We start from the raw sequence: 24,049 nt of genomic DNA on the forward strand, positions 1-24,049 counted from the left end.
TGATAGCATCCGAGACTCTGGTCAGGATGGTTCCAGAGGGCTTGGGGAAACAAACTGGGTGAAATGAAAAGGCAAACTAAATGAGAGAAGTTCAGAGAGTATGGGGAGCACTGGGTGTGCAAAGTTGGCTTGTGGCACCGAGTGCAGGAACAGATCAACACAGAGCTGGAGCCTGGGTGGGGAGGACTAAGTTCAAAGTAAAGTGCCCGGTTTATTCAGTTTGGGTGGCGTGGATGAGGCTGAGAGGGATGGCACAACATCTAGCTGAGTGTTAGCCTAAGGACGGGGCTTTCCATGACCACATAAAGCGTTTTTGGTTTTTTTTTGTGCAAAGTTTTGTTATGGAACAAGTTAATGGCAATAATTTTGGTTAGTAACTAATTCCTTGGAGTAAATGGCTTTAAGTCAATTGTGTATCAGATGTTGCCACATATTACTTTGTTTTGGTGTTTAGCCACAATAACTCACGACAATATTTTTGTATTATAATACACCATAATTTACTTCTAGCAAGCATGTAATTCCTAAAAGACAGGGTGGCATTCAGCCTATACCTTCCTTCGTCCACTCTATATTGAATCCAACACAATGGGTGCAGCTGAATGATTTAAGTCATCCTGAAAGAATTCACACAGGCTGCTGAAAAAGAAAACAGGCCATGGAAATAAATTGTAACTGTGTTCTTAAATATAGGGCTACAGTGTGCACCGAGGTTGTATAATGCTGTCCCCCGCTGAACTTTTTCAACAGTCTTGGAGCCTTACCCTCCTGTGGGATAAGAAAAAAAAAAAAGAGGAATCCTATAGGGTAAATTCCACTAACCAGTAAATTCTGTGAAACGCTCCTTTCTTGTCCGACAGGTGGAAGTTCAGGATTCCAGGACAGTTCAGGAGAAATACGAGATTCATACCAAGCATGAAGGTATTCTGTTTATTGACACATTGGTTTACATAAGAGTGAGAAATCCAAGAAATCTGCTAAAATCTCCCTAGTAGGTGGAGGTAACTTGGGGAGTTTTCAAGTCTGCTGTGTATCAAAACAGTTTGCTAGTTCACTGCGTGTTCATTTGCTGGGGGAAAAAGAAGTCATGGAGCTGATCAATAACTTTTGAATAGGTTGGTGTGCAGTGGTATATGCCTGAGCTGGCACTTGGTACGTGTGGGGTTCCCATGGGACAATGGTGGGAACGAGGTACTGAACAAGCTATGTCCAGGCATGTCCAGGGGGTGGTAATGGGGTGGTGATGAACTAGCCAATCATAATACAGAACAAGGGCCTTAGCTATGAGACCGACAAGATATGGGGGAAGTTGAGAACCTTGGCTATGAGAAAAATAAGATATGGGGAAGCTGAAAAATAAGAAAGAATGCAGCACCTGCAAGATATAACTTTTTAGCATAAGCCAATCAGAACTAATATAGAGGTGTGTGAAAAAAGCATACTAACCAATCATAATAGAAATGACATGTACACAGTGTGTACAAAAATAGAATAGTATAAATGTACCCTCAATAGAATAGTATAAATGTACCCTCAGATACGTAAATAAACGAGATCTGCTTAACGATCATATTGGTCTGCGTGCGGTGTCTCCGTGCCCTCTCGCGAACACTGACAGGTACAAATATAACTGTTCCTGTGGAAAGATCCTGACATGCCACTAGCACTAGGTGCTGGCTTGAGTTACAGCAAAATCAATAGAAATTCAGTGTTTCGCTTGATAAGCCCTGTTGTCTGCTGGGCACACGAAGGGTTGATGCTTGGTTCATTAGTGTAGAGAAATGGCTTACACAGTCACCCCTGACTTGCACCACTTTTAGCAAACTGACTTTGCTTTGATTTTGGAGGAGTTGTGTTTTAAAATTGTCAGTTTTCAACTCAGAGAGGCTATTTACCTTTTATTTACTGGAGAAACCATGTGATTCCTTGCATTAGGATGTTCATTAATTCTGCTCTGTTTTAACTATGTCAAAAACCTACTAAAAAGGGGTCAGAAAATTTCCATGCCAGATATTTTAGTGTACTTTAGACGATTTATTTTATTCTACTGCTAGCTTATTTTATTTAAACTTCTACTTGAATGCTTTCCTGAACACGGGCCTAAATAAATCATTTTTATTTCAAAAACAATGGAAGTAACTTCAGCCAATACTCAGAAGGATATCACTGAGCAAGTGTAATGCTTGCTATATGGCTTTGTATGCTGCTCTTGAAATAGTACCTATGGCAACTGTAAATCAGATTTTTTGGTACAATTGTCCCCAGCGCTGCAACAGGATCTGCCAGTTAAGGAAGCTTACAGCCCCTGAATCCCACTGAATGCCGGGGGCCTTCATGTGAGCTTGAGGATCTGTGCTGGGGTGAATTCTGTTGCAAGGTGGAGGATATGGTGTGGAAAATGAAGTGACAAGATACAGTTCAGGAAATGTGAGTCCTCTTGCAGCATCTCCTGCCCAGGGAATGATGTCTTTATGGCTGCAAGGGTTCAGGCAACTTGCTGTTTACTGGTGTTTTAAGGTAGTTAAAAGTGGACTAAAGAGGCAAAACACAAACAGAAGTTTTCCTTACCCCAGTGTGTTGGTACAGGCTGATGCCATTTACCTTGAAGTGTCCGTTCTTGGAGAAATCGATACCAATAAAATATGTACCGGTAAGAAGCCAATTTATGTACCAGAAATGACTACATGTGTTACATAATTAGAATACCTGCCCTGACTTCTGAAACCTATTGCTGCTGGGCCTGCTTTTAATCTAGTGTCATCTCTTCAGCTTACGAGATGAAATGTAGCTGGGGAGTGTTATGAGAACCAGATGGAGAGCCTGGCTGGAGGGCTGGCGGGGATGGGGACTACCTTGGCCTGCTCTGAGCCGAGCGTACTGTGTACCTTCGAATGATACCTTAATCCATGATAAAGACAGACAGCTCACTTTTCCAAAATCAAAACCATATTCATCAATGGGAGCCTCTTTCCAACACGCTGCAGGCTACTGCTCAGAGGGATGCAGTCTGGAACAGCTTGATATGAGCAGAACTAGATGGCTACACATGGATAAGATAAAATCATTCAGCTACCTAATAAATAAATGTGAAAGATGTTCTAAGATGATACAAATTCAAGTACTAACTTGATTTATTATCCCAGAGGGATGTTTGCTCCACCTTTCAGTCACTGAATCCTGATTTATGGTACCTGTTTTTAGGCTTGATATTCTTAAGGAAGAAAACCTTTAAAATATAGCTGGTTGACCTAGCTCTCTCTGCCCAGCTAACTTCATGCTGCTTAAATTAATACAACTTGTTCAAAAATGTAGTTGAATCGATGGGCTTTTAAGTCAGCAAGGATTCAGTTTTGGTAACTAAATGTTATTCCTACCTGGTAAAATACCAGTAGAAGTAAAGTCAATAAACTCTAAAGGCAAATATATTAAAAGAATTCTTATGCATCATGATTTTCCTCTTGCCATCGAGGGAAAACATTGTATTTTATACAGGAACTGACATGTTTCCCTTTCTGTAGTCCTGTGTGGATTTAACTAAAGCAGCAACTAAGAGAAACAAGAGTTTCATAAAGAAAGCCTTGTTGATAATTATAGAGTGGTTGTAAGCGTACGTTCATAGCCTTTATTTTTCTTGTTCAGAACTTTATTATGGATCTTTAAGTTTCAAATGACTCTTGATACTTCGCATGTGTGAGACAGATTTTAGGTAAATAAACATAACTTATTATTTTGGGACAATACTTCAAATATATATTTTAAAGGGCATGTTCTTTGTTTGACCACATAAGACTCTTACAAATCTGTAAGCTAACTATTGTAAACCAGATTGTCAGATTGTAAATAAGATAGGATGCAGCTAGAGGGAGAAATAAATACTGTTTGTAGTTAACTGTTCTGGTTCTAGCAAATCGCCTTTACATGAAGCAGGCATAAATTATGTATTGGTTGTTCAAAGTTTTAATTGTGGTTGGAGTTAGAAAAATTAACTACAAAAACATAAAAATGTTGTGTCCATTTGCTGAATCACAGGCTATGTTTATGTTTGCAGAAAAATAGGAATCTTTGACAGCCATCTTTTGAACAATCTGTTGTGATATTTTTTCATCTGCGTATTTGATCAGGAGTAGAAATTAGTTGACGAAAATGTGAAATGTGCTTTACCAAGTTCTGTCTTTACAAAGGTAAAATATCTTGTTGGGTAGGGTTTTGCCTGTTGCTTTTTTAATACGTCTTGAACTCCAATGGTATAATTTTTATTATGTAGCCCTGCGAATGTGAACAATTTGTAGTAGTAGTAGGTAGAAGGTATTAGTAACCTTCAAACATAAGGCATACATTTATCTGGAAGAAAAACTTAAATCTATGAAACTTCTTTTCTTTCCAGGTAATGTTCTCTTTGATAAACAATTTATATTAAACCCACAGTGTCCTGAACACCAAGAATATGACTGATGCAAGTCCGTACTCTGTGTTATATACTATAGCATTTGAACCATTGTGTGTGTTGGTGAATTATTTTCACAAACCATTGATTCAAAAGGCTGTGGACTTCAGAACAGCATGTTTTGAACCTTTGAAGGCTTAACAAAAGCCCCTCAGTCCACCAGAAGGGTGTGATCATATGGGCACAGTTCGTAGTCCTGCTGCTTACAGCGTTTGATGGATATCCAGATATAAGCTCCACAGATTTCTCTTTGCTGTAGTCTATTACCTCCACTTTGTGCTGGAACTGGTAGCAAAATTAATCATACCAGTCCTTTTTGTTCATATTTAGAAGTTTAAAATTTGAGAGAGCCAGGCCTTAAGCTGTATTCCCCCTGTTTTGAACTGGTAGTGTCTCCATTTGCATATGACACCATTAATTTCTCTGATTTATTCGTTTAGTCAAGGAAGGAGAAAAACGTTCAAAGCCTGTTGTAAGTTACGACAAATAAAATTACTGATTTCTTACATGCTGGAAAGCCAAGAACTCATAGTCTGGCTGGTTCCGATTTGTTCTCTCCAAAGGTGTTATGCTGCTCCTTATTCATGGTTTACTTGGGATTCCAGCCATTTAAAGAATGTTATCCTGCTGGTGTATACAATGCATTTATTTTATTGCACATACTTTGTTATTTAATGCCACCCAGAGTTTTCAAGGTAGCTTAGAGTATAAGTAAAAGGGCAGTGTCAACTAACTAACATCCACAGCTTGAACCAGACCTGATACAGTAAAGGGAAAAACATTAATCGCAAGGTGCTTGAGTGCCAGCAGTGGAACTTGCCCTTGCATGGTAAGACAAATCATATGGACTGATAGAGTTTTGTTTTGGTCTGACTCCTCAGTATGCCTTGAGCAACAGGTGGCATTTGGGTATTACTGCACCAAGGAAGGTTGTGGCAGAGCATCTCTGGAAGGGTGGCTGAGACCCAAACCAGGTGATGGACAGGAGGAAGGGAGGGATGATGCCCTCTGACATTAGATGTACCAATGGGGAGAGGCAGAGTCTTGGGAGTAAGTTATGCTTAAACCTGAGGCAGTGCAGAAAGGGGCGCTGTGAATGGCATCAGATGCAGAGACTCGCAGGGCCAGAGCTAAAATTGATCTCATTTTTTTATTCGCAGCTGCACTGCCTGTGCCTTGAAGGGACATTTTCCATGGCTTAAGGCAGTGCTGAAAGCAGCAGATGGTGAGGACATGGGTGAGTTAACAGTCTCACTCTGAGCCTGAGTCAACATCCTCTGCCTGTCACTTGCTTCACAGACAATAGATTTCAGTGTGGAGAGTCCAGCTAGAGTGAATTGTTCCACAAAGAACAAAGCTAAGCTTTTCACTGTCTAATCAACATTTCCTGAAGCGGTGCCAGTGTCTACTGAGCAGAAGTAAGATCTTTCTGCCATAAATCTCGTCACTTCTGACCCTAAACCTTCCCTGCCCAGGTGTCCTCTCTCCTGACAAGTGACATTTAGAAATGGATTATTAGCATTTAGGACAAGGACAGTGTGTGCTACAAAGTACATACTTGGGTGCTCTGCAGATGATAATTTGAGTTACTAGTGATGATAATTTTTGGGAAATTCAGAATGCTTCAGTACACATGCCAGGTTCCTGGATTTTGACCAAGAGGGTGTTATAAATAATCAACATCAGTATTGTTGCCATCTGCTGTAGCTAACTACCATCTTGGATGCAGATTAGTTTGTGCACTCGTATTGCACACAGACATATACAAAGTCTAGATTTCTCTTGAAAAAGCTTGGTGTTTTGGTAACTAACTGAATGAATAAACATATAATCTTTCAGGAGCTGGCAGAACAGCGCCTAGTTCTTGTTACCCTCTTTGTTTCTCTCCGCTCTTTGGCTCTCACCATAATTGAAGACAACTGCTCTGGCCACTCAGCTCAGCATCTGCAAGAAGAAGTTATACATCTCAGAATTGAGGTTTCCAGACGTTGCACCCAGTTGCCAGCACACTTCTTACCCTCTGGTATGCTTTGGGCCTCTGCTTTGGCCTCAGAGCTGTCTACATGTCTCCGAGACCGCTGTTGCTGCTCTGTTAGCCATGGTGGATAGCGCTGGCTTCCTGTGTTGCTCCCTGTAATACCACGCAAAGGGAAAAGAACAGGGAATGCTGTGAGAGACAATTACATGGACCTAACAGTAAAGCTCATTTTACTTGCAAACATATCCAGAGCAATCTGATTATTTCAGAGCTTATGCCCAGCATTTTTCTTTGACACAGATGTGAGCTGAAGAACACACTCTGCCATCGTGCCATGGTTTGGAGTACCTGCGTATTTCTGTAACAGCAGCAGTTGATTTTCTATTTTATTTTAAGTAGAATGGTATTACCAGAAAATTGTTAACATTTGCATAGGGAAGGTTAACTCTTTGAAGTGGCTTCAAGCCATTAAGTAGGAATGTAACCACTCCAGTATAGCAGTTTGTCCACGGAGAGGAAAAATAACCCTTGAAAACCCTGGCACCAGTTCCACATTAGAGCTAAAGTACTGTAGCAGATTGAAATGACAAGACTCACATTTTTAAATAAGCATGTAAACGAGGCATGTGCCCAGATTGGCATGGGGCAGGAATCTTAATTTGCACATACGCCCTGGGATATGTGCACACACACAAAAACAATTAAAAAATAATCTGGCAAAGAATATATAATACAAGACTGAAGGGATGAGTTTAATATTCTTACACCAGTGATGTGTGAGAAGACCGAAGCAAACTTTAAATATTCAGTGTTTTCTTTAATAGGCAGTACCAGGACAGCTGAGGGCAGCTCATCACAAATGACCAAGGAAACCTTTTAGAGCATGCAAAGTTAGAGGGTTTATATATAAATATACTCTAGAGTAGAGGCCTCATAGCTGTCTTTTGAAGCTTTTTAGATGCAAGGCAAGAGGTTGGACAGCGTCCATTTATCAGGCAGGTCCTCTCCTGTCTCAGCAGGTGAAACATGGGATGTCATTTTGTCCTGGACTGCAGCAGTGCAATACATCATTTGAAATATTTCTTGTTGTTCTCCATTTCAAGTGATGTGTCCAGTAGTGTTGCTTTATGAACAGCTCTTTAGGGGCCTGTTAGGTACCAGCCAGCCCTGTCATGCTTTCCTGCATGCTCGATGAGAGAAGCTGGGTAGCCTCAGTGAGGCTGGGGGCAGCTGGGCTGAGGCAGACTGTGCCTGGCTGAGGACATGGTATCCTGCTACACACTAGGGAGTTTTCTTCGTGACTAGCAAATTCAGGCTCTGTAAAATTATTTTCTTTTGCCAGCCATGGAAAAAAAACACCTGTTTGAATTGTGGATATCTGGTTGTCCTGGAGCACTGGGTGTGCAGTGGGGCACAGTGACAGTTAAGGCTGTATGATCAAAGGGAGAGGTTGACCCTGGTGCTGGTGCCATGCTGAAGACCCACCTCTGCCACCACAGCCAGCCTCAGCTGTGATGAGTGCAGCAGTTATTTGGGCTGCAAGGACAGCAGTGAGGCTGGCTGTACTGCAGCCCAAGTACTAATTAGTGTCTCATAGCTTATTTCAGAACTGCAATGTCTTGTTTCCACTCTGATTTCATGTAATTGCTCTGTATACTTGAAACTTTGATAACTGACCGAGTTGAAAACTTTCTTTAAAGTGAAATCCGTATATTTCTCAATGAAAATGTTGTATTTTAATAGTCTGCTAACATAAGGCTGTCTGACAGCATTATGCTTTATTGTTATAGTAGCTGACTTTCAATTATGATGGCACTGTGAAATAATTGTATGTGCGATTTAATAGAAAACTATGAATAGAGGACTGGGGCTCCATCAATCTGTGTGTAAGCACAGATGAAGTGACTGACCCTGATCCAGAGACATTTCAGTTGAGCAGATTCAAGAGCTGTACTCTGTTGCTGCTCAAACCCAGCTTCTGTATCATACTTTTGCCTTTTTTTCTTCTATTTTGGGGAAAGCTGCACAGAAAGTCTTTGCTGTTGGTTTTGCTCTCAGTGCGTAAGTGTATACTCACTTTCAGCCCAATTGCTGGCAGTGTTACAACACACCAAATAATCACTTTCTTAAAGTTGGTTTTAAAGATGATATTTACAAAAAAAATATAAAAAGAGTCATGGAGTGGCTTTTCCAATAACATCTTGAACTTGTAATTCTGCAATGTTGTCTCTGAGCCATTAATGAAATCCATATTGTAGGGATGACCTTGAAATAATGGAGGAAGGAAAAAGCAACTGTATTTGCTATCCTGCAGCTTTGTGTTTTTCATTATGTTCTCTCTTAGTTTTGTTTTGGGGGTATATTTTCTGGAGCAAACAACATCCCTGGGGCTGGTCTGCTGCAGAGAGCAGGTTGAGTGCATGGTGCTGGCTCTCCGAGGGCTGCCAGTTGTGACACTGCAACCTGTTAAGCAAAGCACAGAGGTGCTCAGAAGGGAGGACCGGTGTTTTCTGTGGGTGAAGGTTCTGGCACAAATATTTGACTGAATGACTGTGAATATATTACAGAAAAACCAACTCAACAAGCAAGATACTGCCAGAGTTAGCTTAATGATCCAAGTATTTTACATAGCTGATGACCAGGACAGGTTTATCCTCTCTCAAAATGACACATTGGAATAATATCAGCTGTCTGTAGCCTGGTTGGGGAATCTCCTTCCAGGCACATAATTGTTACTGTCACCTCTCATGCTGTATAGTATGCAAGGCTGATGCCTCTGAATTTTGCCCATATGGTTTTTAAGAGCACTAGAGGCAGTCAGCCTTGAATTCTGAAGAAATAACGATGGCTTTAATAACGGACTGAAAAAGCACAAAATCAAAGCACGTGATAGAGTGCATGCAATAGCTAGATGGTTTTTCAACAAGCTGTCAGACAGTATATGTAGGAAAAGCAGAGCTACCATGGTAGAGACAGAGATTCCACGTAGATAACTAAAGCCCAACTCACCTTTGATTGGATTTGCAAAACTGGATTCACTGTGCTTTTTCCTTACTTCGTGCCACCAGTGACTGTTTATAGTCACTGTGGTAGAGCAGAGGGTTGGAGTTTGCATGGACGAAGAGAACCCCAGACAAGGGTTTAATCCCATTCAGTTCTCTATAGTGTGCAGACAAAAATTCCCCCTAAAGAAAGACTATGTCACGGTTTAAAGCTGGGCCAGCTATTAAACCTATGGCAGATGCCCTCTGTTATTCCCCCCCCTCCCCCCAAAGGGAAAGGGAAAAGGGAGAGAGACTTATGGGTTGGAAAGTTAAAACAGTTTTAATAAACTATAATAATGAAAAAGAGTATAATAATAATAATAGAAATAATCAAATATATACAAATATATATACAAAATCAAGATTGAGCTCCCCTGAAGTCAGCCACGTCACCACCGGCACTGCAGGGCAGGCTCCGGGAAGGCCCAGGCTGGGCCTAGCGACGGTCGAGAGCTGGATTCAGGGATGCACGGATCGGGATCGGGGGCAGCAGGAAAACAGACGGAGTCCTCCTTGGACACCGGCCATAGCAGAAAGAGAGCGAGACCCTCGTGATCCCCCCCCTTTATACCGAGAATGACGTGTGTGGGATGGAATACCCTCGTTGGTCAATTTTGGGTCACCTGCCCTGTCTGCTCCCCCCTGCAGCTGCGACCCCCCTTCGGCTCTTCACTCGTAAGCAGTGAGGAATTCAGCAGTGACCTTGGTTTCTCTAAGACTAAGTACAGCAAGAGCCTTACTGCACAACATCCCTACCGGTGCCTCAGTGATAACTACAAACTTCGAGCGTTATCAGTCCTGGAGGCAGACACTGTCTGCAAACATGCAGTTAGTTTCAGAAAGTGCAGTTACTTAGAGGAGACTTAGCTGAAAGCAAAAATCACTGAACGGAAAATCGGCCTGGTTTAGGCCAAACCAGGACAGACTACAAAACTGAAACAGAATTTATTAGACATTAGCTACGTTTTTAAAGGATCAAAATAATATAGGCACATTGCTGCTTGATTTTTGGCTCTCTGATAACTAATTTCTCCCAACCTGAATCTGCAAATTTGTAATGCAAAAAGTTTTACTTCACATTAAAGTAAGAGTGTTTATTTATGCAGTTTCATTTCCAATAAAAGCTATGCTTTACAGTGCACTATACTGAATGACAGCGGTGCACTGAATCACAAGGTCACGCTATAGATCATACTCCCTCTGCCAAACACCCAGTAAGGAATTTTGAAGTAAGCTGTAGTAAGGGGCTGAGCGGTAAGCAGAGCCAGAAACAATACAGGTTAGAAAAATGTTTGTTTTATTTAGTGAAAGAAGAAAGAGTTTGACTTATTAGGGAGGCTTTTCCTACCGTATATTCATTCTGGGTCCAGGTCCTGAAAAGAACGTTTGGGATGGAACTTCCTGTAGTTGACCCTAATCTGCCCTCAGAGCCTCATGCATCTTGCTCTAACCAAGGATTATTGGGTGTGTTTTAAGATCTAACTAGCAGTTTATGCTCTACACTGTTACATTACCAGACTTGCCTTTTTCCATAACGTGTGTGAGGCTACGTGTCTGGTGAAAGGTGGGGAAGTGTCATCCTCTGCACATACATTAAGTATGTGCTACTGTGCAGCTGAAAGTAGTGGGTCTAAACAGTAAAAGTGCCTTATTCCAGATGTTTGCAGGGTAATTTGTCCTCCAAGGAAAGTTTACCCTAGGACAGAGAGGGTGATAGAGGTAACACTGCACAATGCAAACACTGCATGGGTTTGCACATTTTCTGTGTATGGAAAACGATTTGAAGATAACTTATTGAATGTCTAGAAGGCCAAGAAGTGCAAAAGCCAGCATGGCAAATAACTTCTGTTTAGGAGAAGTACAGTTTGCAGGCCCCATTTCAGACGTGGGACAAGAGAAGCAGCACTAATGGTGAAAGCCAAGAGCCGCAAGAGGAATTATTGTCACACCCACACAAAACATGAGATCAAAGTAAAATTTCAGTATTAAATAGGCTGGTCTGCAGATGTGGTTGGTGAGCTGCACCCAAAGCTCTGAAGTGCCTATGGTAAACTGACCTCCCAACAGAATCAAAGCTGAGCAATGCCACTTGTGGTATTCCTCAACAGACACAACTGTATATTATTTTGGGAATATAACTTATTGGTGGGGTTGTACTGCCCAAGAGGGGCACACTTTGGACAGCACAGAGATGGCGGTGCCATTTTGGAAATCTCCCTTTTGACTTGGGCTCTACCAGGTTATTCCCTGCAGAAGAAAGAAATTGGTGGTGGAGTGAGGAGCATCTTTGGTGCAGTCCGATTTATTTATTTATTTAAATGCAGAGAAAGCACAGGAAGCTCTTTCAGGAATTGGCAGCAGAAGACATCTCCAAGTCTCTCTCACTGGCTTTGGCAGAACTGCCTGCTCCCTCAGACCTACTTTTTAGGGCTCTCATAGCAATGATTCTGTCTGGAGGTTTGGTTTGCTGTTGCCTCTCTTTGTCTCTGTCAGGCAATCACATTTCTCTGGGTCACTGTGATTGTCAGATGTCATTGCAACATGGGATTGATGGTCCTGGAGCCCTTGCTTCACTGTTCGCAGCACAAATTACTGCTTTGAATTCTCAGTGGCCTCATCCACGGGACTGAGTGCCTGCACTTAATGTAAGCGTTCCTGATGTATTTTCATGAGTATTGTCGTCATTTTCAGATTAATCAAGGTCAATCAAGAGTGAAAGATGGAAAACTGGGGTAGGATCAACCAGAACAGGGTATTAAAGGATTGGTGGTGGAAGTCCAAAACAATAGAGAAGTGATGGGAGAAGGTTTCTGTACTTGGGTCCAAAAAGAAGCTAAGTGGCTTCTGTGGTTGACCCAGAGGAAGGCTGGCTCTTCCACCCTAAACTTCAGTGAACCTAAGCAATAGTGATATCAGTGGTCCAAGCTGAGGAGCTTTCACAAAAATATGTTTTCCCTCACCCTTTCTTGTTATTGTGGTTCTTCATACAGGCTGTACATTATGTCTATGTGCTTCTGAACATAGCGGGGTCTCCAGGGTGTTACACCAGGTCAGTTCTCTCTAGCCAATACGTATCTCCACTCCTCTTGCAGATGCAGTGGTTGTCTTCTGTCCAAAGTCCTTCAGACTCATCATGCCGAAGGGTACTGTTTTTCACCCAGCTTAAGGGAACTTTGCAGTGCCATGGCTTTTGTGGTGAGCATTGCTGCCAACAGTCTGGTTCAAACTTTATTCACAGCTCTTCATTAAATCTGTCACGTTAGTTGTTCTCCTTGTTCTATCCTGCCAGATGACTGAGGACCACAGTATTGGGTCAGATAAGTCACATCTCTCCTGTTTTAGCCCAGTCATTCTCTGGTAGATCATCACTGTGCCCAGCAAGATTCTGCATGAAATAGCATTTGCAGTTTAACACGCTGAAAACTTAGTCCATGCTGTCTGGCAATACAAGAATCTCTTAAGAAAGGGCAACCACTGTGCAGAGCTGGAGTCTGAGATCCATGCTGCAAAAATAGCTGCATTTCTCTTCTGGGCCAGATAAGCAGGCTGTGACATTGCTCACGGGCAGTGCCCAGCTACACTGAGCACCCCAGTGTTGAGCTGTCTATTGATGTGTGACCCACACAGATTAAGGCTGGTGTTAGGAGCAGCTGGATCCTAGTCTGATTTCAAAAGCAGTTGAAAAGTTATTGTTGATGGGCTTCTCGGTGTGTACCAGGCGGTGGCTGAACTTACTGCTTCACTGGGAGATGTGCTCTTGCATAAAGTGTAAAGCGAAGACAGTAAACATTACTGCCTTGGGGGGCACCAGTCTGTGCACTGGTTAGAGATGGGTGGCTCTTGCTACTAGAAGCTTCCTTTTGAGGAAGACTTTCTCTGGACAGATTCATGTTGTGTCAGTGGCTACTTCTGGAATTTCATTAACTCCTCAGTAAGTGAAGAAAAAGTAGATCTGACTGAAACAGAATAGATCGCTTTTATTGAATTCTTCTTTAATTAAAGCTCTTACTGGTTTCATGCTGATTTGGTGTCATAGTTTAGATTTCTACATTGAATGACAGGAGAAGGGAGAAAAAAGAGGAAATGTTTATTTAATTCATGCTATAGAATGTAATGACAAGAGATTGTTTCCATACGTACTGTTTTTGTTGACCTTTTAACACTTGGAAATGTCAGGAAATACCATTACTGTAGGTCTATCCAGCTTTAATGCTACAATAACTTTATAGCTATTCACAAGGGAAATTATTATACGTTGCCTGAAACAGTGAAGGCGTATGCAAGCATACACACAGATCTCTCTTTCTCCCTCCCTGCCAAATAGATCTCTGTGGCTGCATGCAGGCTCTGTTAAAAATGCCACTTTTGTGTCCCTGTAATTTTGACTTTGCTTTCAAACCTGCCAGATTTACTGAGGCAGCAGAGAGGTATGTTTCTGGGGAGTTTAAAGAAACTTAAAATAGTGTAGAATGAATTTTAACTTACTGTGATTAGACAATGGCCAAAATTGCATAGGTTTTTCAAACATAGATATTAACCATTGTTTGGTTTGAAGTTTTTTGAGGGGGCCTGTTAAGATTCAGCGAGGTTCAGAAGGCGGTACTTTGAGCTGTGCATGTCACCTTACCTTTAGAACTGAGGAACAGGTTCCAGTCATGACTTTGATACTTAAGTCCCAAAAACACGGGAGGGTTTTGCTGAGGAAGTAATGCTCTCATCAGCTGCGTGAGTGGTGTAGCATTCACCTGCGTTGTGTCGTGTCGTATCGTGTCGTGTCATGTCGTAACAGCCCTGGGTGCAGGGGAGTGGCAGGACGACGCTGTTACCTTGGACAGCACCAGTCCAGCCTCTGATTTATTACTGTCCCCTTGCCTACAATCAAACCCCAAATCAACACAGAGATTCAAGAGAAAGTGATTAACAGCAAACACACTGCTTGTGGGATTCTGGCCTAGAAGTCGAACCTTCAGCAATTTGAGAGGGATGGGGATTTTGTCCTTTGGTTAGGAAAAAAGAACACAGTAGGTGATGGGAACGATTCTTTCCCCTCAAAATCTCAGCTGAGGGCTTCAAATACAAAACAAGGGAAACTGAAACCAGCAAACATACATATATGTATTTAAAAATATTCTAAAGGATTAAAATTGATATTGAGAATGGGCATAATTACAGCATGTTTTATAGAACCCAACCACTTAAATGTTGGGGAATTACCTCTAAGGTTATAATTAACTTCACACTGTCTGACCAGAAATATCCTGGACCTTCCACTGGCTGGTGGAGGAAGCTCTTCTGTCTTCAGGAGAATCACAGTCAGTTGTGGATCTGGTCGATTTTACTTATTATGCACACAATTACAAAACAGCGATCCCCCAAAACACCCAAATAGAAATGCCCTCCATGAAAATTGTAATCTGAACTAGTGACAAGGTACAGTTGGTATCACTTCACAAGCTTAACTGGATTTTTGAACAAAGTAACTTTGAAATACAGCAAATGAGTAGTAATTGTCAGGTGTGATTTATTACTTTGCAGAAGTTTGGAAATGATGACTGTGAAAACTGGCTACCCTAGAGTAGCAACAAATCTATTGGCTGAGATTAAGCTCACAGCTGAAGTTTGTATGGGTTGTTCCAAAGAATAAATGAAAAAGATTCAGATTTTGACACAATTTATTGAGATTTATTTGTATATAGGCTTTAAACTATATACATCGTTTATAAATACAATCTCATTCACACAGAATAATCTGACTACACTACGTCTTCCTTTGTAATTCATTTGTATGATATCAGTATTACTAAATGTTAGCTTCCAGATGTACTGAACAATTGCCTGAATTTAAGTGTTTCAGTCATAATTTGCTAAATGTTTTTTAAAACAATGGATAGTATTCAAAACATTGAAGGGTAATGAATTATCCTGGTAATGATTTAAACTTTGTTTCTTATTCATTACATCAGTTAGAGAAAAATCTAAATTAGCTTCAGAAAGTGTCAAAATTAAAAACTATCTTTGGTGGTCTCAGGATTTATACATATGTACACATGAATGTATATCTGTATAAATGTTTGTATGTGTGGATACACACACAAATACACATATGGGATTCAGCTCTATGCTTAATCTCAGCCAGTAGAAGAAATTTCTGCTACTTGTTGATAGCCAGTTTTCACAGTCTTTGTTTCCAAAATTTTGCAGAGTTGTAAACTATACCTGACGATTAGGACTGGTATAGTCATGGTGTATCTAGGTTAGTAGCTTGCATGTACTTTATTACTTTGGCTACATAATGATTTATGATCTTTAATTATAAACTCAGACACTGTTATGTGTATGGATACTAGTAGACAGGCTTCATTTAGAGGTGTAATGTGCTTCCAAATTATTATATGTGATTGCTGGCAGTATCTATTGTCTTTCTGACACCTTTCCTATCTACATATTAAAAAGAACTTTCAATTTTTTAACCTGGTAGATTTCTGCTTAATACAATTAAGCATAAAAACACCCTTTTAATACATCTGATCATCAACCTAATGGTGACCTACTTTGAGATAAGCCTTTGTACAGGTTTTTCTGGACTATTTTGCATCTGTAAAGGACAGAAGATTTATTGGCCCATGTTGTGGCTGCTAGTGCCTAAAGCAGAAACACTGCTTCAGTGTGTTGGCCTGTTGAGAGTCCCCACGTGCTAGGACTGGAGTGATTCCCAGGGTGGGCCACAGGCAGGAGAAACAGCCAGCTGCAAGATGACCTAAAAGGAAACTATATAAAATAATTGCTTGGTATAGTTGTCTGGTATTCCTTGTGAGAGAAGCTAAAAGTTGGGGTGACCCTCTGGAGCCCTCCAAATCAGACAGGCAAGATTTGAAATTGGGTCTTTTATAACATAAGCCAGCTGAGATGACTGCTGCACCACAGGCAGGGGAAGGGAGGAAAAGAAGACAAACCCACCTTCTCCTCCCTTCTGGGAGCCAGTTCATGAACCTTCTCTTCCACATGTGCCTGTGCTGCCATGTAAATTGCCAGGAATTGCAGTAGGTGTTTAGTCACAAGTTGGACGCTATTTCACTTGATCCAAATCAAGGGGTTCGTTTTCCCTTTGCAATATGCCAAATTGAGCTCCTGCTTAGCCAGAAGTGTGTTCGGCAATGCCAGCCATTTGTACAGCCTTGTTACTCAGTTTCCATAAAATTGTGCCTGATTAAGAGCTTTGTAGTTACATTGCTTTAATTGCATAGAACAAGTACATATCAAACAGCAGGTATATGGGTGAAGCTATCTAAATAAGGTAGCAGTAGCCTTCAAAGGGTCACAAAAGCTAATACCTTTGGGGTACTGAGGCCTTGGTTTTGCAAAAATGTCAACAAAGTCTCCGGCTGTCTGCAGTGGTAGGTGCTACAAGTCAGTAATCCAAAATGAGATATCAGTCATTAAACATGAGGCTTACTCCCTCCTCGCCTACACTCCCTTTGCTAGTGGAAAAGGCAAATATCACCTTTTCGGCAGAAGTTTTGTCAAGAGCTGAACAGCCTTTGGGCACGAGTGGTAGGTGCTAAAAGGGAAAAATGTGCATGATTTGATGCATATAGATTAGCAATGAGCGCAGTGTTGAGAATTCCTGGCCGTGGGTCAGTTTAGCATAACATTTGGACAACATTTCCCTGAACTGAAGTTTCTTAGTCTGGAAATCCAAACTGGTGATAACAATTAGTTGTTCCCTTTGCTTCTGCCCTTAATTAGGAATCTGTAGGGAGAGACGGGAGGGGAGTGAATTAAAAACAATCAATCATTTTCAAACCTGTTAGAAGGTGAAAGTCAACTTAAATTTAAGCTGTGGCTTATGTTTGATTCGTATTTGATCTGAGCCACCACACACCCCTCAGACTTTAATACACGTTGGCAATCAGATGTTCCAAGGCTGCGTTTTTCCGATTACTTGCCAGACAGCAGCCGTGTGGCTCCCTGCAGAAGGCTGTAAGGAACAGAGAAAGATGGGAGGTCATCAGTGACCCCTAAAGGATCAAAGAGGGGGAAGTTGGGTGGTTTCATACAGTCAATCTCCTATGGTAAATGACTTTATGTTGCTCAAAGTCCAGCTCTGGTGCTGTCCATTTTTACTGCTTTGCTAAATACCCTGACTTGTTCAGAAATGCAGTAAAAGGCTTTTGTCCCAGCCCATTCAACTTAAAAAATGGAAAGGAAAATCCTCTTAATCCCTCCTTGGATCAGCCTGCACAATGAAGTAGCCAAACTGGTAGTCACAGTATTGCTGTGGTGCTCAGGCTGCTGTGATTCCTACACCTCGTCCCTCTCAGATCACCAGTGGGATCAGTCATTCATTATTAGGTTGGAAAAGCTCAGAAAATAAGAACAATAAAAATGTTAAACGTGCTGTGGAATTTCATTCCACTTCTATAATGATCTTAGCAAAACCTAAAGCAGAGAATACGTAATTTTAAACAGATTTTTAAATAGCTTTTTTGTCAGCGCTCTTGGAAGAGGAGCAGAGCCAGCTGGTGATACTTTTTCAGGAGCAGAAGCAGTGGCTTTCTGGGCTTGATCCCCAAGGTGCTGACTGCCCCTGGCTTCTCCTGCTGTCTCCTCGAGTGGGGTGAGCTGCATCTTGTGGGATCAGGACCTCTCGAGGGGGTGGTAAGGGAGCTCCAGGGTGCTCCTACTCTCACCTATAGTGTAATGGTGGCAACACAAGAATCCCTGGTAACTGGGTGTGGAGGCAGCCAGCTGGACCTTGCAAAGGAACAGGCTTCTTTTTACTGGAGAATGACATTGCACAGCAGTAATTATAGTTTCAATGATTCCTCCACCATCTTCAGCTTCATTTAACTCCTCCCTTAACAGATGTCTGCTTTGAAAGAGAAGAGGAGAAAAGAGCTTTTCTATTACAGGATTTTTTTTTTGAGCAGCTTAAACAATGGCTATAAAGTAGAGGAGGAGGATTGCAACCCAACACCATCACATCTCTCTCCAGAATCCTTCTCTTTATTCTTAATCTCATTTGACTGGTAACTGCTCAACAGAGCAATAAGAAAAGCATTTGAAGCATCCCATCAATCCAGCATAGATTTTTAACACAGATCAGTCCAATTAGACTATTATGGGTGGCCAAAATAAGATCCCCATCCTCTTGATAAAAAGTACTGGATGGTCATGTTGTAGTGAGCAATTTGAAGCTGAGAGCAAGAAAGCTTCTAGTCTCAGTTTCTGTCTAGAAAAGCAGACAACATGGAAAGGATCTGCTGCTCTTGACTTAAAAAAAAAAAAGAGCTGGAAATGAAACAGATGAAACCATTAGTTTATTTCACTTGAAAGCTTCTGCTTTGAGGAGAGCTGTGCCTTATTGTTCTGCACAAGGACACCAGATTAATCGCCTTTTCTCTCCTTCACCTTTTATAGTGATGCTGCACAAATGGTATCAAGCTGACAGAGAAAATTATAAATATACTGTGGCTGCAATTTAGCAACATTAATCACACAAATTTAGTAGTTTTAGATGGTAGCATGTCATCCATTAGCTGAAAAGTTGACAGTTGTAGCATAGAAGCCCGAGTTCAGGCCTCATCTTCCCCTTTCAGGTCATCTATTTCTTTCTCAGCAAAAACATCTGGTCATTTCAAAACTGTAATTTTCATACATTTTAGCTAACAGTGGAATGTTGAAAAGCTGTTCTGAAAAACATAGTTCTTTCCTGTGCCAAACCAGTTGGCCTAGAGTTAGCAAATGTTGTTATAAATCTTCTCTTTGCTTTTTCAACAGCTCTAAAACTACAGAATTAAATGCTTCATAAAGACTAGCCAGTGGACACAGGTTAGTATGCTGAAGAAGTTGAGCATGCAAAGCCACCAAGACCTCTTGAATGCCGTCACCCCATGGAGCTCAAGCCCGCAGAACCCCCAAGTTGCCTCCCAACCCCAAACCTTAGACGGAGGATCCTTTCACTTTCTTTCCCTCCTCCCAAGCACAACTTAATATAAGACACTGAGTAGAGTCAGAAAGAAAACAAAAAAAACAGAAAGCCTGCCTTTGGTCACACGTATGCACACTCTCCATTAATGTGTGTCAGTGGAGATGGTCTTTCTCACTGCCTGTCCTCCAAATCTTACCCCAGCCTTGTGTGTAGAGTCATAAATAATAGGCTGAGAGATTTCTCCCCCCCCCCAATCATTTATTTGCCAAAAAGAAAAAAAAAAAAGAGAGAAACAGCAACACAACCCAAAAGAATTAGCAATATGAAATGAAAATTTTGGAAGTAGTGAAGCTATTTTTTTACCTTTCCCAGCTAAATTTCATCCAGAGAGAACTGAGGACATCAGAGGTGTGCCAGCTGGTGTGCTGGTTTGTCCCACCAAACAACAACCCAAGAGCCCGGGAATGGCAAACCCAATTTCTTCTTCCTCCTCCAACAGATATGGAATGATATATGTCAAATACAAGGGGGAAACACTGGAAGTGCTCTATCCCCGCTGATCCTATGGGACGTGGCCAGTGTGTGCTGTGCACAGACCTGCTTTGGTTGGAAACCCTGTTCTGAGTTAGGCATAGGGATGTAAATTCCCACCTCCCCTCCCCATACAGGCTTCCTGGCTTCTGCTCTGGAGGCTGGTGCAGGAGAGATACCATTCCCTACGCTGTGAAGGGTGCATGGATCCGTGGATGAATCAATGGTGCTTCTTTAAAAAAAACACATAGGGAAACAGGATGACCCATTCAGTCAGGGGCAGGGTTCCCGGTTTGCTGAAAATTAAAGAACTATTGAAACTTTGTGTCTGAGCCAAAGCAATTTTTTTTAATTTTCATTCCGGTTTTGTGGTCCCAACGAGGACAGCAGGAATGGAATGTTCTCCGCTACCGAGTCCTGACGTGCTAACACTGCTCATCTGGACCAGCAGCGCCAGGACAAAGCAAGAGGAAAATACTGACTGCACGGGATATCTTCTCAGAGCCATGACACAATTTCTGGTCAGAGAGAGGCAGCTGTATTTCAGAAGAGCCCAGCAGGGCATAATACTTGTTTAACACATGGAGGAGGAAAGTTCAAGTTGCTCATATGCGTGGCAAATCCCAAAAAAGGACCTGGCTGCCAGAAGCACTGGGGTTCACTCACTCTCATGTTCATCATCTGTCATTAGAGCATTTCTGCTTTGTGTCGGGATTAACCAGAATAAAGATTAAAATCCAACTGCTAAGCTGCAAGCTGAGTGTCTGTCCGTGGGTCTGTTCACAATAGTCACTAGCCAGCAAGGAGCTCTTCTCTTGCTCAGTAGAAGGAGGCAGACTTCAAAACTCTTTGTGTGAGAAAGAACAGGGACTTAAACACGTCTTCTACAGAGTAGGTAAACAGCCTCAAAACTGGTGTTCTGCATCAGGGATCTTGCAGGCTTACTTTTTCTGATTCTACATAAAATGTGAAATAACCATTTGTTCATTCTGAGAAAAACAGTTTAGATCTCCCCAAAGCAAGACATGCTGGGAACCTGAACAGGGGTTTTTGTGGTCACAGAAGGTAGGAACCAGTCATACATTATGTTAGGAAGAAGAACTATGTAGAAAAGTTATCTCTGGCCCCTTCTGCTAGTCCTGATGCGATGCCTAGCAGCCTGGTACCTTAGCCACTGGCTTGGGATGCTCAGCACAAAACACAAGATCACCCTTACAGAGTACAGCACCATCAACAAAGGTTGCGTGTTTCTTAACCCTGATATTATCATTTGCTTTCAGGTAGATCCCCTCAGCTCAGCCAAGGCCTTCTCCAGCCTTAAAGCTATCATCAAGCAGGCAGATAATACCAACCCTTGGAGGGACCAAGAAATACAGGTACAGAAATAAAGGTATGAATCCCAGCTGTTGGCTGGACAAGCTTCCAGGCTTATGTTTCAGTAGGGCCCATGTGGAAAAACACTTCTTATTTCCAAGGCCTTCAGGCAGTCATGGTAAAATTGCAGACTAGCTCCTTGTGAGCCAATGCCTCCTGTCATTTGCTGTCCAGGAATGTGGAAGCACATTCATTTTCTAATGGAAATGAATTGAGCAATGCTCTTTGCCTGCCTCCATTCCAGGACTCTCAACACACCAATAATGATGTGGGAGAAGGACTTCTCACCCTTCATTTCTTCTCAGCCGAAGTCCATGAAGCCCTTATGCCTGTACAAACTAGTATAAAATGCTATTTTGCTGGCATGGTGGTGTTTTATATCAAAACTACATAGATAGATGATGACTTTGCAAGCTGTAAGTTAGGTAGGAACCAGATTTTGGTTACCTAAACAACACTTCCAGGTCCTAGAAACAGACTACCGCCTTGCAGATCTGACCATGTAGAAGAGAGACAGGTATCTGTAAGATATCTCTTACCCAGTCTCCCCCACGGCACACTCCAGTCCCTCCAATCTGAAGGCTGGTGTTCAAGGCAGTAGCAAAGTTATTTCAATACCGCAAAGAGATCTGGCTTTGGTTTCGGCTTGCCACAAATTTAATTCCCTTCTATCTGAACTAGTTACCCTGTTCTTTCTCACTGCTGGGGGCTGTCTGCCTGAGCACGTTTACCTAAAGCATGCTGATATTGTAGCTGATAGTTATTTTGTAAGAAAAAGCATTCTCCAGCTCATCCATCTTGCCTCTACCTTTGCCAGCGGTAGACACCAAGGCTCCCCTTCCTCTTCCACACACTGGTCTTCTCTTATAATTAAGATTTCTGCATGCTCTGTAACCAGAGGACCTGTACTGAATTTTAGAAGCTGTACTTGGGAAGCGTGGACTTTTTTCCTCCCCCTTCTCCAGTGGCTGTAACCAGTGGCCCATTTATAGCTCTGTCTGTGTTGTAAGTGCCGTGCGCTGCGTTAGCCCCTTCTGGGTTGGGAGTGGGGTTTCCTGGCTGATGTTCAGAGCTGGCAATCACACAGGCTGCGACTGCAAGAGCCAAGGAGCAAAAATTTAGAAAGCTGCTTAACGAAGAGATTGCGTATGTGCTGCTCGACCTGAGGAATGAACAATTGCTTTTCTGACTGGTCTAAAAGGGGGCTGCTTTGTTTCAGTATCAGAAAAGGGATTCTGGCTTTCTCGTCAGTTAGAGGCAGAGCAATCCTTCATTAGTGGTGCTGTGTGGAGACTTATATCAGCCTTGGAGCAAGCTCAGCTCCTTCAGCTTCTTGAGCACGACCTGGTTCATTGTCATGTTCTCCTAACACTCTCCATGAGTGTGAAATGGCTCTCGCTGTTGGTGAGGCAGAGCAGGACAAGACAAGAGCCCTTGCTCACATCCCAGCACTGTCAGCCAAGATAATCTAAGGAGGGTGGCCTTGTGCGTTGCAAGGGAGGTGTTGTCACTCCTTTCTCCCACTTTTTCAACCATGGCTCTTCTGTTTGGCCCTCCATACAGTGCAAAACAGAAAACTATCCCTACCCACATGGGCAGAAGGCACAAAACAAAATCTATGCAACTCAAGGCAAGGAAATGAAATTCCTCCTTTTCCTTACGTTTAAATCTGCCACTTTAAGATATGTTGTTTCTTCTCCCATTCCAGCTTTCTCTGCTGCTAAGGGTAACATCTCACACAGAGCAGGACACCTGAGTGAAAGGGTCTTCAAATCCCAGCCAGACCTTAGCATGAGCTATGGGTCCCCTTTTTGTTGGGTACATCCTTCACCTCTGAACCCCTTGCAGCAGAGGACATCTCTTATATGGCTAATGCCCTGTCTTAGGGTGTTGTTAGAGTCAAAGCTTCAAGAGATAATCCTGCAATACACGTCAAATGTGAAGAAGTCCATGGTGACTGCCAAAAAATTCGGAGGAATATTCTCTCTGCAAGGGGTATCAGAAGGGGTGGAAACAGTACAGAAAGAACTGGAGGCTGAAGGCAAAGAGGCAGATGAAGTCTCGCATTCAGAAAGGGCTGGAGCCCTTGCAACGAGCTCAGATTGCTTACAGGGCATTCTGTGCAAACTGTTTACAAAGGCTCAAGGTTTAAATTATAGTGGTGTCAGCAACCATTAAAGTTTGCTGCACTGGAAGTATTTTATGCCTGTCAAAATTCACCTCCTGCTCCAATACTCTGAAAGAATTTCAGAAATCAAAATAAAAGTTAGATTAATTTTTTCTTTTGGTTTTATTGCGCTGCCCCTCAAAAAAGGGAAAAAAAAATCAAAGATATCCTGAAAAGAACTTCAGTTTCGTAACTATGCTTTCACTGATAAAGTGACATTTCCTGTAGTATTTAGGACAGGCTGTGCCATCCAGAGACTTTATCTCCGTGCTTTCTATGGGGATCTGATCTTTTTTCCTTACAATTATTCCTAAGCATTCCCTAAATGCAGTCAGACATTGTAGAGGGTCACTGCATAGAAAAAAAAAAGAATAAAACTAGGTAACTCTCTCAGCAGTTGCACCATAGCCCACACAGCTTCATACAGAAGAAAGATAAGACTATACAAGCATTTAAGAACAAGTAGTATTTGCACCATGGTAAAAAAGATATTTAATGCCCTCCCACCCCCCTCCAACCATAAATAAATCGTTAATTATCTGTGCTGAATGGAATTAAGCCAAAACTGGAACTTTGGTGT

The 24,049-nt window shown here is 42.0% G+C and overlaps 1 long non-coding RNA gene across 1 annotated transcript; it reads left to right on the forward strand.

Annotated features, from left to right (window-relative positions):
• The first annotated feature begins 727 nt into the window (after positions 1-727).
• Positions 728-20,676, forward strand: LOC137665920 (uncharacterized). The gene is made up of 3 exons (XR_011048562.1): positions 728-921; positions 19,247-19,297; positions 20,316-20,676. It is a non-coding gene; the product is annotated as an uncharacterized lncRNA (long non-coding RNA).
• The last annotated feature ends 3,373 nt before the right edge of the window (positions 20,677-24,049 follow it).

The sequence above is a fragment of the Nyctibius grandis genome, chromosome 7 (assembly GCF_013368605.1).
Source record: "Nyctibius grandis isolate bNycGra1 chromosome 7, bNycGra1.pri, whole genome shotgun sequence".
Lineage (NCBI taxonomy): Eukaryota > Metazoa > Chordata > Aves > Nyctibiiformes > Nyctibiidae > Nyctibius > Nyctibius grandis.